The sequence below is a fragment of the Salvelinus sp. IW2-2015 genome, linkage group LG4p (genome assembly GCF_002910315.2).
Source record: "Salvelinus sp. IW2-2015 linkage group LG4p, ASM291031v2, whole genome shotgun sequence".
In the NCBI taxonomy this organism is placed as follows: domain Eukaryota; kingdom Metazoa; phylum Chordata; class Actinopteri; order Salmoniformes; family Salmonidae; genus Salvelinus; species Salvelinus sp. IW2-2015.
In genome coordinates this window covers 16275542-16288242 of record NC_036841.1, presented here as the reverse complement: position 1 = coordinate 16288242, position 12701 = coordinate 16275542, and the positions used below count along the sequence as shown (strand labels likewise).

At 45.3% G+C, this 12701-nt stretch overlaps 1 long non-coding RNA gene across 1 annotated transcript; it reads right to left on the bottom strand.

The window, feature by feature from the left end:
• Positions 1–478: 478 nt before the first annotated feature.
• Positions 479–12404, bottom strand: LOC111960600 (uncharacterized). The gene is made up of 3 exons (XR_002876865.1): positions 12353–12404; positions 5544–5670; positions 479–1738 (listed from the first exon to the last, which is right to left on the bottom strand). It is a non-coding gene; the product is annotated as an uncharacterized lncRNA (long non-coding RNA).
• Between the last annotated feature and the right edge of the window lie 297 nt (positions 12405–12701).

Sequence of the window (12701 nt, the reverse complement as noted above, 5' to 3'; positions counted from 1 at the left end):
TTGTACTATTTGCACGAATCGCGCAGAGATACTGCAGGATTCTGTTTGATGAGAAGCAGACGCACCCATTATTTCAGTCTATCGAAGCGGTGAACAGACAATATTTGAAATGGATATATACATTGTCAATTTGATAGCTATTATTTTTGATCAAGTATGACCACAGTGGTGTAATGAGATGAGCTTCAACTTGGCCAATGTAAAGCAGATCCTTATTGGCTCAGAGAAACGGGTAGAAAAGTACCCGGTTTTGTAATTGGCTGGTTGTAAACTGCATTGCGCCAAATTGGATGTATGCATTGCAAGACTAATGAGTTTATAATGAATATGCTGATTTCAGATATGACTAATTGGTCAAAATGTAATCCTTGCAGTAGTATAGTAGTATGACATCGTGTGTAGGCCTATAATGACAAGGACAACAAACAAAAAAACACCCTGTAGATATTTATGATGTTTATCATATTTTTTACATCAATACTAATGGCATTTAAATGGAACCATGGCAGGGGTCTATTATAACTGCTCCTGTGTGTACAAAAAGTAGAGATATATCAATAATTCTTAATTGCGTTTGTGTGCCATATTGCAATATTCAGTCAGTGTTGTATCTTTTCGTCCTTTCATTTATTTGCACACAAAAAAGTCAGGACAACAGTTGGAAAAAGTTGGATCAGTAAAAAATGCGGTCCACCAAAATAAAATCCACATGGCTTTATCCATGTGCTCCCTCTTGTGGAGACAAATTGCATCATGAAACCACATTGTAAACTACTGTACTACAACCATCATCACACGCCTAATGGACTTTATGGGGAGAGTAAAACTGGTTTCACGATACATTGAGTACATTAAGTATACAGTACCCTAAAAAAAATGCAGATGAAAAAAAGTTTCAAAGTAACACAATTGTTGTATATATATGCAGGTAAATCCAGGGTCTTTCCAGTCTGGAGCTGTTGTACCAGTCATGGTGGTCCGACATGTATGACTTCCTCTTGGGGAAGGCTGTATCCATGTTGCCCCATTTCTCTGGCTTTGGTGGTGCTCAAGTCCATGTTCCTGTGGCATAGGGTTTCCACTGTGGCACCAGCACACAAGCATTTACCCACCGGGTTTGGCAAGTACATGGGCAACAGTGGGCATCGTAGAAGTCTGCCTTGGCACAGGCAGCTACGTAGATGGATCAGCTGACTCAGGATCTGGTTCAGCCTCTGTTTGATGATGACAGAGAGGGCACTGAATAGGGAGTAGGTACAGCATACCCACAGGAGCATGAGGATGCAGGTAGGTTCCACTGGGGGCTCCTCCGTAAGACTCTTCCTGGTTGCTCACCAGGTTCCTGAAGCCCACCGTATTGAAGGCCACGAAGCAGAAGTACAGGGATTTGAGCAGCTCCAGCCCTCCATGGCTGAGTAGAGAGTGAAGCACCGCACGCCAACACCAGGGCAGCAGCAAACAGTATGAGAGTGACGGTATACACAAAGGACCTCGACCCCTCTTTCCCACCCTCCATGTCTCTTTCCTCTCCTCCCCCCTCGGGTTGGTTGCTCTTGCCCCCTAGCCTGATGTGTGTTCTCCTCCGGTGGCACCATCACATGAGAAAGCCCAACATGGTGACAACCCTCTCCAGGAAGAGTCTGAAGAAGAGGATGGTGGCAGAGCAACCCAGCAGGCCGTAGATTACCAGGAGGACTATCCCATCTGTGGTGGATTGGGTCGTCATCCCAAAACCTGTCTGAGGGAAACGGAGAGAGAGAGAGTTTAATCTGTATGAGAAATCTAATTTCAGACAAGATCTCTTTTATTATGTCAGGTCATTTGGATAAGATTTTGAAACTTAATCTCAGAAATCACACTATTCCAATCAGCCGTTTAGAGGCAATTGTTAGAGTCAGAGGTCAAAGAATTTCAGGGTTGTGTGTGATTGTATTTCATCATCAAACATAAAAGTTAATGTGTAAAACTAGGTTGAACATGGTACTAAGGTCTTTGCCTACAAGCATCATCTGTCACACTACGAAATGAGCACATACCGGTAGTAAATATGCAGGCTGTTGAAAAAGGAAATTGATCCACAGTCGATTGTGTCAACCGCTCCCACCGTTTCTGTGTTTATAAAGTGGACACTGATAAGAGTGGTAGAATGTGGCTGTAAAATGATGACTGCACCTCTGCAACTTAGGTTGGTAAATAGTCTCTCCCCTTTCATATTTGTTTGTGGTTTCTACTGTATATGAAATGTTACCTATATTATTACCTGTTGGGGTTTTCCCATTTTTAGACCTCTTATGTCATGCACATTCCCCACAGAAGAGACCCTGTAGTTATTACAGTAGACATGGTAACACTGTTTGACAAATATCAAATCAGTGTAGATGAAGGGGAGGCAACAGGTTAAACCTCTACAGGATCGGTGTCCCGTCCATGGGACGGTTGAGCTAACGTAGGCTAATGTAATTAGCATGAGGTTGTAAGTAACAAGAACATTTCCCAGGACAGACATATCTGATATTGGCAGAAAGCTTAAATTCGTGTTAATCTAACTGCACTGTACAATTTGCAGTAGCTATTGAAGTGAAATAATACCATGCTATTGTTTGAGGAGAGTGCAGAGTTTTGAACTTGAAAAGTTATTAATAAACAAATTAGGCACATTTGGGCAGTCTTTGTAAGGTTCTGCTTTTCTTTTGTTAGTCAACCTTGTTCTTTTTCTTTGTGTTCTGGAACGTAGCCCTGTCTTTCATTTTTGTTTATTGATTTCACCCGTGTTCGTTTCTCACCTGGTTTCATCAGCTCCCTATTTAGTTCAGTTCTTTCTGGTTATGCTTTTGACTGCCTACCTGTGTTTGACCATTGCCTGCCTGTGACCACGATTCCTGCCTGTGACCACGATTCCTGCCTGTGACCACGATTCCTGCCTGTGACCACGATTCCTGCCTGTGACCACGATTNCCACGATTCCTGCCTGTGACCACGATTCCTGCCTGTGACCACGATTCCTGCCTGTGACCACGATTCCTGCCTGTGACCACGATTCCTGCCTTTTGCGAAGGCTCAATAAACATCTGCTGCGCTCTGCGCGTGAATCTACACCTTTTTCTCCCTGAGTATTCATTACAGTCTTGATGCGCCGAAGTCAACAGGTGTAGACCTTTAGACCTTACTGTGAAATGCTTACTTACAAGGCCTTAGATGTGGGTGTCATTTTAGGTGAAAATTGAAAAAAGGGGCGGATCCTTAATAGGTTTTAACTAATAGCAAAGAAAAGTTTTGGAATTGACCTAATCAAGGGTCTTTCCAGTCTATCCCTTTGGATATATCATTTTAGAATGTCAGTGTACTAGCTAGTACACAGTGCAGGTTTTAATCATGACCAGAGGGACCGCCTAAGTGCCAAATTATCCTAGGTAAAACAGCATAATTATACAGTTCTGGTGAGAACTGCCTAAACGTTTCACAAACTCATCCATGTTGAGGGAGCGTGCCCTCCTTGACTCAACACTGAGAATTCCAAGGTGACTTAACATGTTATCAACCATTGTTGTCCTAAGGTGGGTTTTAATCCGTTTTAAAGCTGAGAAGCTTCTCTCGCAAGAAGCACTGCTGACTGGTGTAACAGAAATCTTACAAAGTCAAAATAGCTAATGGAAGACCTCTTTATAAGGTTCTAGAAACACAACAAAGTTATTAAGGAGGGGAGACTGTCTGTCCCTTCCACTTTCCGCTCTCCTATCAAGAAGCCGCTTGGTTTGATGAACCTCATGTTTGAGATCCTCTAAATCTGACTCAAAGGTCTGAGCAAAGGCAAACAGAGGCTCCACATTCAAGAATGTTGTACTCTTTGATTTGAGAGACTTGACCCCTTGCACTCTCTTGCAATTCTTTGAAAAACGCCTCTGCAGCTCAGCTGTGAGACTGCCAAGCACCTGATAAAAGATAGCTCTTTGGAAGCTCTCACCATCACTTTGGTCACTATTTTTCTGTCCTACAGTGCTCATTAATGAGTCGTGAAATCTTAAGCTTGTTTTAGGCTGTCTTTCACACACAGTTTGTACACTTATTTTTCAGTGCTCTGCAATCTCCAAAGTAACCCTTTGTAGTCCTACTTCTGTAGTCCTGTAATGTGTCTGTAAGGGCACCTACTAGATCCACAGCCCTTGCTAGATCAAGAGAGCTTGATTGGAGCATGTCAGAAAGACATTAGGCATCACCAAGCACTTTACAAAAGGTAACCAAAAGCCCTGTGAAATGTAAATCCTTGCCTCTACTGATCTATCACCACTATTTTCATGTGTGATATCCTGTAGCACTCTCAGAACTTCTGGAAGACTGTCCCTCAGATTACGGCATGCCCACCTTACATCCGTAAGTCTCTGTAGTTCCCTGGTCTGCTGCTGTGGCTACAGCTCTTTCTGAACTGCAAGCCACTTGAGATGAACGTACGAGCCAGATACAAAAAAAGTTAACTGCCTCAGGCATTGATTTTACAGCATCGACAAGAACCAAATTCAAACAATGTGCATTACAGTGCACATAAAATGCAAATCTTGCACTGTTTTTAATCTGTGCAGACACACCAGAATGCTTTCCGCTCATGACGGATGCACCGTCATAGCCTTGCCCCACAAGATTATTTCTGTAGTCCAGACCATGTTTTCAAGGCAATCAATTATCCTTTTCTGAAAGCATCTAAGCTTTCAGCTGACTGAAAGTGTAAAAAGCTGTTGTGGATGGCCCCGTTTTAATAGTACCTCACAACTGAAGACGTGTTCTTTTTTCTTTAAATCTTTGGTTTCATCTGCAATTACACTAAAACTTCACTTTGTACCATCTCAGCTAAGCCCTCAAGAACTTCGTTCTGGATTTGGTGGCTTGTGTACTTAGCATTGCCACATGCATTCATCATTTTCTCTATGAGAGGGTCAAAATTACCCTTGTTGTGAGAGTCAAACTCTCAATGACCTCTCTGCGCTATATTTTGAGTGGTAGTTAATAGGAGCACATATGCAATTGTTTTAATTACAGTTTTCCTTCACTTTCTTTCTCCGGTACTCATTTATGATATCTAACATTGATGAGTGACTGTCAATAGCCCTTTTATGCTGATTCCAAGCATACATAGCATTGATATGATGCTCTGCCTTCGAATGGAGCTTAAACCCAGAATCTTTAAACAGCGCCTTTTTCCAGTTACAAAAACCTAACTGTGATGTGAAGCCAGATTCAGGTGTATTGGGCAGAGAAAAATGCCTACAGGTGAAACAATAAGTCGAATCTTGACTTACAGAATATTCAAGCCATGAATTGTCCTTATACCAGGAGCTGTTGAAAGCCCTTTTTCTAGTACCATGCTGAGTTCTGGAAAACGTTTTCAAGCCTGGCTGTACAGGACCCTCTTCTCTGGATCTTGAAATGTCTGAATTACATGTTAAATAATGTGTCATAGCTCTATGGAAATGTATAATTTAGGGATCCACAAAATTTGATTCTAACAGGTGCTAAAACTAAAATGTGTAGTTTAAAGTATAGACCTGGCCTACCATTGGGCCCTTTTGGAACAGCCTATCTGGTGCTTGATGCAGTTGGGAGGGGCTCGATGACATCTCCTGGCAGCTCTGACTCATTGTCTTGCTCAGAGCCAGACGTCTGTGTCATCCCTTGATACATCTATTACATTAAAATAACAGAAGAACCATTAGCGTATAATCACAATAAAAATGCCAATGCCATCAAAACAAGAACACACATGAATCAACAACCAACATTTTAAAGTGAGGCTTAAATCTGACTAATCATCTATTACAAGCCGAAGCTAAACTTACATTTTGAACTGGGCATCTGACTGCGTGGTAGATGCTCTGACCTGGTGGTGGTAGACTGGGTCCTTGTGAAGTCTGACCACACTGACTCTGGCTACTCTGACTCTGGGGTCCGGTGGTGATGCAAGGCCTTGGGTCTGTCTGCACCTGATCTGCCTGTTTGTGCTTCTTTAAAAATAAGTCCGAAATCTCTCCCTTTCTTTTCATTGACCCTATGCAAAAATAAGAGTCTATGGTTACATCTAAGCATCCAATTACCCACATTTTAGTCCAATCTCAATAACAAATCTCCATTATCATAACTGTACCTTAAAATCAACTATTAGCCTAAGTTACTATTTATATCATGGCTAGCCCTACTCTGCAGTAAGTAACTTAGCTAGCTATAATTTCTTACACCTTTACGATAGCCTGTTTGCTATCTGCAAACTGTGGTCATCTTTTGAGTAACGTTAACAGATTGATAATAACAATTGTTCATTTTGAGTTCAAGAACAAAAATCTAACTGAGTTAATGAATTTCCAATTGTGGAACACTGACAGCTGTAGCCTACTAGTCACCCCACATTAGCTAAACATTCGTATACTGTAACTTACAACACTGCACATGCGTGTATTACTAGCACAGATGTAAACAATGTTAGTCTAAATTGAGAAGCCCTCTCTTACCTGATTAACTGTCTGTTAATGGAGCCAAAGGTCTAACGTTAACTTACACAGCGACACAACTTTCATAAAATTTGTTCAGGAAACCTTAAAATTTACTTCAAAAATGAAGCCTTTGCCAATCGTGAAAAGAGCTCGTGGAGCTGTGGATATAGTCTCTCTTCTGTATGGTTCTTATTCTTCTGTATTTCGCAACGTTTTATTCTTTCTTCCTCGATTTGAAAAATGCGCCGCCGAACGTCAAAATAAATGCTTCTTTCAGCAAGAGCCGCGCCACCTTCCTGTTCAATTGAGCACAGCACAACAAGGGGAGTCCAAAACATGTATTGTATGCTGTGGCATAAATTATATAATATGCCAGGGAGATATGTACACTGTAGCTAATAAAGTAATACTAAGTGTATGTTGTGTAGTAAGATGTTAGCGCATGTGCCACACCCTAATAATTTGGTCTATTTACTCCACGTAATTTCGCCTACTGTTCTGACTTGGTGGTGCACATGTAGCCTATAACCTGTTTTAGGGAAATGTAATCATCGAATATTGGAAGAGCTTTCATTGTCTGCTTATATTACCCCTTAACTTATCCTACGGTTCTGACTTGGTGTACAGTGAGAACACTAAGAATGGCCCATGTTCTGAATTATGTCGCTGTACATTCCAAAAGGGCTAAGCAAATACATTTGAAGTCAGAAGTTTTACACCTTAGCCAAATACATTTAAACTCAGTTTCACAATTCCTGACATTTAAGCCTAGTAAAAAATCCCTGTTTTAGGTCAGTTAGGATCAACACTTTATTTTAATAATGTGAAATGTCAGAATAATAGTAGAGAGAATGATTTCAGCTTTTATTTCTTTCATCACATTCCCAGTGGGTCAGAAGTTTACATACACTCAATTAGTATTTGGTAGCATTGCCTTTAAATTGTTTAACTTGGGTCAAACTTTTCGGTTAGCCTTCCACAAGCTTCCCACAATGAGTTGGGTGAATTTTGGCCCACTCCTCCTGACAGAGTTGGTGTAACTGAGTCAGGTTGGTAGGCCTCCTTGCTCGCACAGACTTTTTCAGTTCTGCCCACAAATTCTCTGTAGGATTGAGGTCAGTGATGGCCACTCCAATACCTTGACTTTGTTGTCCTTAAGCCATTTTGCCACAACTTTGGAAGTTTGCTTGAGGTCATTGTGTAACGAAACTCTAATTCCTCCTCCTCCTTGGACGAGGAGAGGAGAGAGGGATCGGAAGACCAATTTGCAGCGAGGTATGATGACATGATTATCTTTATTCACAAGACGAAAACACACGAAGAACACTTGATAATTTTACAAAACAACAAAACTAACGTAGACAGACCTGAACGAGAGAACTTACATAAAACATGAAGAACGCACGAACAGGAACAGACTACATATACTAACGACAACGAAACAGTCCCGTGTGGTGCGAACATACACTGACACGGAAGACAACCACCCACAACAGAGTGAAAACACCTACCTTAATATGGCTCTCAATCAGAGGAAATGAAAACCACCTGCCTCTAATTGAGAGCCATATCAGGTCACCCTTAAACCAACACAGAAACACATAACAAAGACTACCCACCCAAACTCACGCCCTGACCGTCAAACAATACATAAACAACAGAAAACAGGTCAGGAACGTGACAGACCCCCCCCCCCTCAAGGTGTGAACTCCGGGCGCACCACCAAAAGTCTAGGGGAGGGTCTGGGTGGGCGTCTGACCACGGTGGTGGCTCAGGCTCTGGGCGAGGTCCCACCCCACCATAGTCAAACCCAACTTCCGTCTTCCCCTCTGAATGACCACCCTCCTATTCCACCCACTTACTTTAAAGGGTACCTTCGATATAAGGGGCAGCACCGGGATAAGGTAGCTAAGACAGAGAGGTAGGTCAGGATAGAGAGGTAGGTCAGGATAGAGAGGTAGGTCGGATAGAGGGGCAACTCCGGACTGAAGGGCAGCTCCGGACAGAGAGACAGCTCTGGACTGAGGGGCAGTTCTGGATGGCTGGCTCTGGCGGATCCTGGCTGGACGGCTCTGGCGGATCTTGGCTGGACGGCTCTGGCGGATCCTGGCTGGACGGCTCTGGCGGATCCTGGCTGGACAGCTCATGGCTGGCTGACGGATCTGGCTGCTCACGGCTGGCTGACGGATCTAGCTGCTCATGGCTGGCTGACGGATCTGGCTGCTCATGGCTGGCTGACGGATCTGGCTGCTCATGGCTGGCCGACGGATCTGGCTGCTCATGGCTGGCTGACGGCTCTGGACGCTCATGGCTCGCTGGGGCTCTGGCAGATCCTGTCTGGTTGGCGGCTCTGGCAAGATCCTGTCTGGTTAGCGGCTCTGGCAGATCCTGTCTGGTTAGCGGCTCTGGCAGACCTCTGTCTGGTTAGCGGCTCTGGCAGATCCTGTCTGGTTGGCGGCTCTGGCAGATCCTGTCTGGTTGGCGGCTCTGGCAGATCCTGTCTGACGAATGGCTTAGCGGCTCCTGACTGACTATCGGCTCTGACGGCTCGGGACAGACGGGCGGCTCTAATGGCTCGGGACAGACGGATGGCTCAGACGGCACTGGCAGACGGATGGCTCAGACGGCGCTGGGAGACGGATGGCTCAGATGGCGCTGGGGAGACGGATGGCTCAGATGGCGCTGGGGAGACGGATGGCTCAGATGGCGCTGCGGAGACGGATGGCTCTGGCTGATCCTGTCTGGCGGAAGGCTTTGGCGGCTCCTGTCTGGCGGAAGGCTCTGTAGGCTCATGGCAGACGGGCGCTTTGCAGGCTCATGGCAGACGGGCGGCTTTGAAGGCTCAATACAGACGGGCAGTTCATGCGGCGCTTGCAGACGGAGAGCTCTGGCCGGCTGAGACGCACTGTAGGCCTGGTGCGTGGTGCCGGAACTGGAGGCACCGGACTGGAGACACGAGCAGGAACAGGGCACACTGACCTCTCGAAGCGCACTATAGGCCTGGTGCGTGGTACCGGAACTGGTGGCACCGGGCTGAGGGCACGCACATCAGGACGAGTAGCGGGGAGAAGGAACAGTGTGTACAGGGCTCTGGAGACGCACAGGTGGCTTAGTGCGTGGTGCCGGAACTGGAGGCACTGGCTGGAGACACGCACCATAGGAAGAGTGCGTGGAGAAGGAAAGGGCTCTGAAAACGCACTGGAAGCCTGGTGCGTGGTGTAGGCACTGGTGGGTACTGGGCTGGGGCGGGGAGGTAGCGCCGGAAATACCGGACCGTGCAGGCGTACTGGCTCCTGAGCATTGAGCCTGCCAACCTTACCTGGTTGAATGCTCCCCGTCGCCCGCCCAGTGCGGGGAGGTGGAATAACCCGCACCGGGCTTATTAGGCGAACCGGGGACACCATGCGTAAGGCTGGTGCATGTAAGCCGGCCCGAGAAAACGCACTGGAGACCAGACGCGTTGAGCCGGCCTCATGACACCTGGCTCAATGCCCAATCTAGCCCTACCAGTGCGGGGAGGTGGAATAACCCGCACCGGGCTATGCACACGTACAGGAGACACCGTGCGCTCTACTGCGTAACACGGCGTCTGCCCGTACTCCTCTCCACGGTTAGCCTGGGAAGTGGGCGCAGGTCTCCTACCTGCCCTCGGCCCACTACCTTTTAGCCCCCCCCAAGAAATGTTTGGGTAGTCCTCACGGGCTTTTCGGGCTTCCGTGCTAGACGCGTCCCTCATAACGCCGGTTCCTCTCTCCGGTTTCCTCCGTTCTCCGAGCTGCCTCCAGCTGTTCCATGGGCGGCGATTACTTCAACTTTAGCCCATGGTCTCTTTCCTTCCATGATTTCCTCCCAAGACCAGAAATCCTGCTTCGTGCGCTGTCCGTTAACCCGCTGCTTGATCCGGGTTTGGTGGGTGGTTCTGTAACGAAACTCTAATTCCTCCCTCCTCCTCGGACGAGGAGAGGAGAGGGGATCGGAAGACCAATTTGCAGCGAGGTATGATGACATGATTATCTTTATTCACAAGACGAACACACGAAGAACACTTGATAATTTTACAAAACAACAAAACTAACGTAGACAGACCTGAACGAGAGAACTTACATAAAACATGAAGAACGCACGAACAGGAACAGACTACATATACTAACGACAACGAAACAGTCCCGTGTGGTGCGAACATACACTGACACGGAAGACAACCACCCACAACAAACAGAGTGAAAACACCTACCTTAATATGGCTCTCAATCAGAGGAAATGAAAACCACCTGCCTCTAATTGAGAGCCATATCAGGTCACCCTTAAACCAACACAGAAACACATAACAAAGACTACCCACCCAAACTCACGCCCTGACCGTCAAACACATACAAAACAACAGAAAACAGGTCAGGAACGTGACACATTGTCCATTTGGAAGACCCATTTGCGACCAGGCTTTTAACTTCCTGACTGATGTCTTGAGATATTGCTTCAATATATCCACATAATTTTCCATCCTCATAATGCCATCTATTTTGTGAAGTGCACCAGTCCCTCCTGCAGCAAAGCACCCCCACAACATGATGCTGCCACCCCCGCGCTTCAGTTGGGATGGTGTTCTTCGGCTTGCAAGCCTCCTTTTTTCCTCCAAAAATAACGATGGTCATTATGGCCAAACAGTTCTATTTTTGTTTCATCAGACCAGAGGACATTTCCCCAAATAGTATAATCTTTGTCCCCATGTGCAGTTGCAAACTGTAGTCTGGCTTTTTTATGACGGTTTTGGAGCAGTGTCTTCTTTGCTCAGGCCTTTCAGTTTTTTTATTTCACCTTTATTTAACCAGGTAGGCTAGTTGAGAACAAGTTCTCATTTACAGCTGCGACCTGGCCAAGATATAGGTTATGTCGATATAGGACTCGTTTTACTGTGGATATAGATACATTTCTACCTGTTTCCGCCAGCATCTTCACAAGGTCCTTTGCTGTTGTACTGGGATTGATTTGCACTTTTCGCACCAAAGTACGTTCATCTCTAGGAGACAGAAAGCGTTTCCTTCCTGAGCGGTTTGACGGCTGCGTGGTCCCATGGTGTTTATACTTGCTACTATTGTTTTTACAGATGAACGTGGTATCTTCAGGCGTTTGGAAATTGCTCCCAAGGATGAACAAGACTTGTGGAGGTCTATAATTTTTTTTCTGAGGTCTTGGCTGATTTTTCGATTTTTCCATGATGTCAAGCAAAGAGGCACTGAGTTTGAAGGTAGGCATTGAAATACAGCCACAGGTACACCTCCAATTGACTCAAATGATGTCAATTAGCCTATCAGAAGCTTCTAAAGCCATGACATATTTTCTGGAATTTCCAAGCTGTTTAAAGGCACAGTCAACTTCGTGTAAAAGAGTGTTCTGACCCACTGGAATTGTGATACAGTGAATTATAAGAGAAATAATCTGTCTGTAAACAATCGTTGGAAAAATTACTTGTGTCATGTACAAAGTAGATGTCCTAAACGACTTGCCGAAACTATAGTTTGTTAACAAGAAATTTGTGGAGTGGTTGAAAAACGAGTTATAATGACTCCAACCTAAGTGTATGTAAACTTCCGACTTCAACTGTAGTTATATTGACTACGTCTGTCGTAGCTTGCTCATTAATGTCTTAATCGAAATTACAGATCGCCTCTTATCTTCGTCGTCCCCTTATATCATAGTTTGTACATCAGAAACCACAATTGTTTAAGCAAGTCAGCCATATCAGCTATGTTAAGGTTAAGCTCATAAAAGTAGTCCACCACAATCTTATATGGCACCGGCCGCCACTGGATTCAACCACAGAGTCAAATTGAAAGTAAATTCAAGTGCGACACTCACAACTGCACTGTTCTCAGACTTACCGCTTGTTTCATGGCCTCAGTATTGAGTAATTGCATCTGTATAAATTCAGACCAAGGGTCCTCTTCCCAGCCAAGGTCTCCTCGCTGCCAAGGGTCTCCTCCCATTCTGTACATCACTTTTCTTTTTCCAGTCAGAGGCAATCAGACAGTTAGACTGCCAGACATCTCATAAGAGGTGGTATGTCTGCTTCGGGATCTCTAGGAGGTGGCCAACCTGTTTGGGGGGTGGGTAGTTGTTTTTGTCTACCTAGACTGAAGTCTGTTTATTGGGAACAGAAAAATGTACCATGTCTGAGCGCAGGCCGGAGACCCATAGTACGGTTCCGGGAAGTTGCATGCCTGTCCTTGA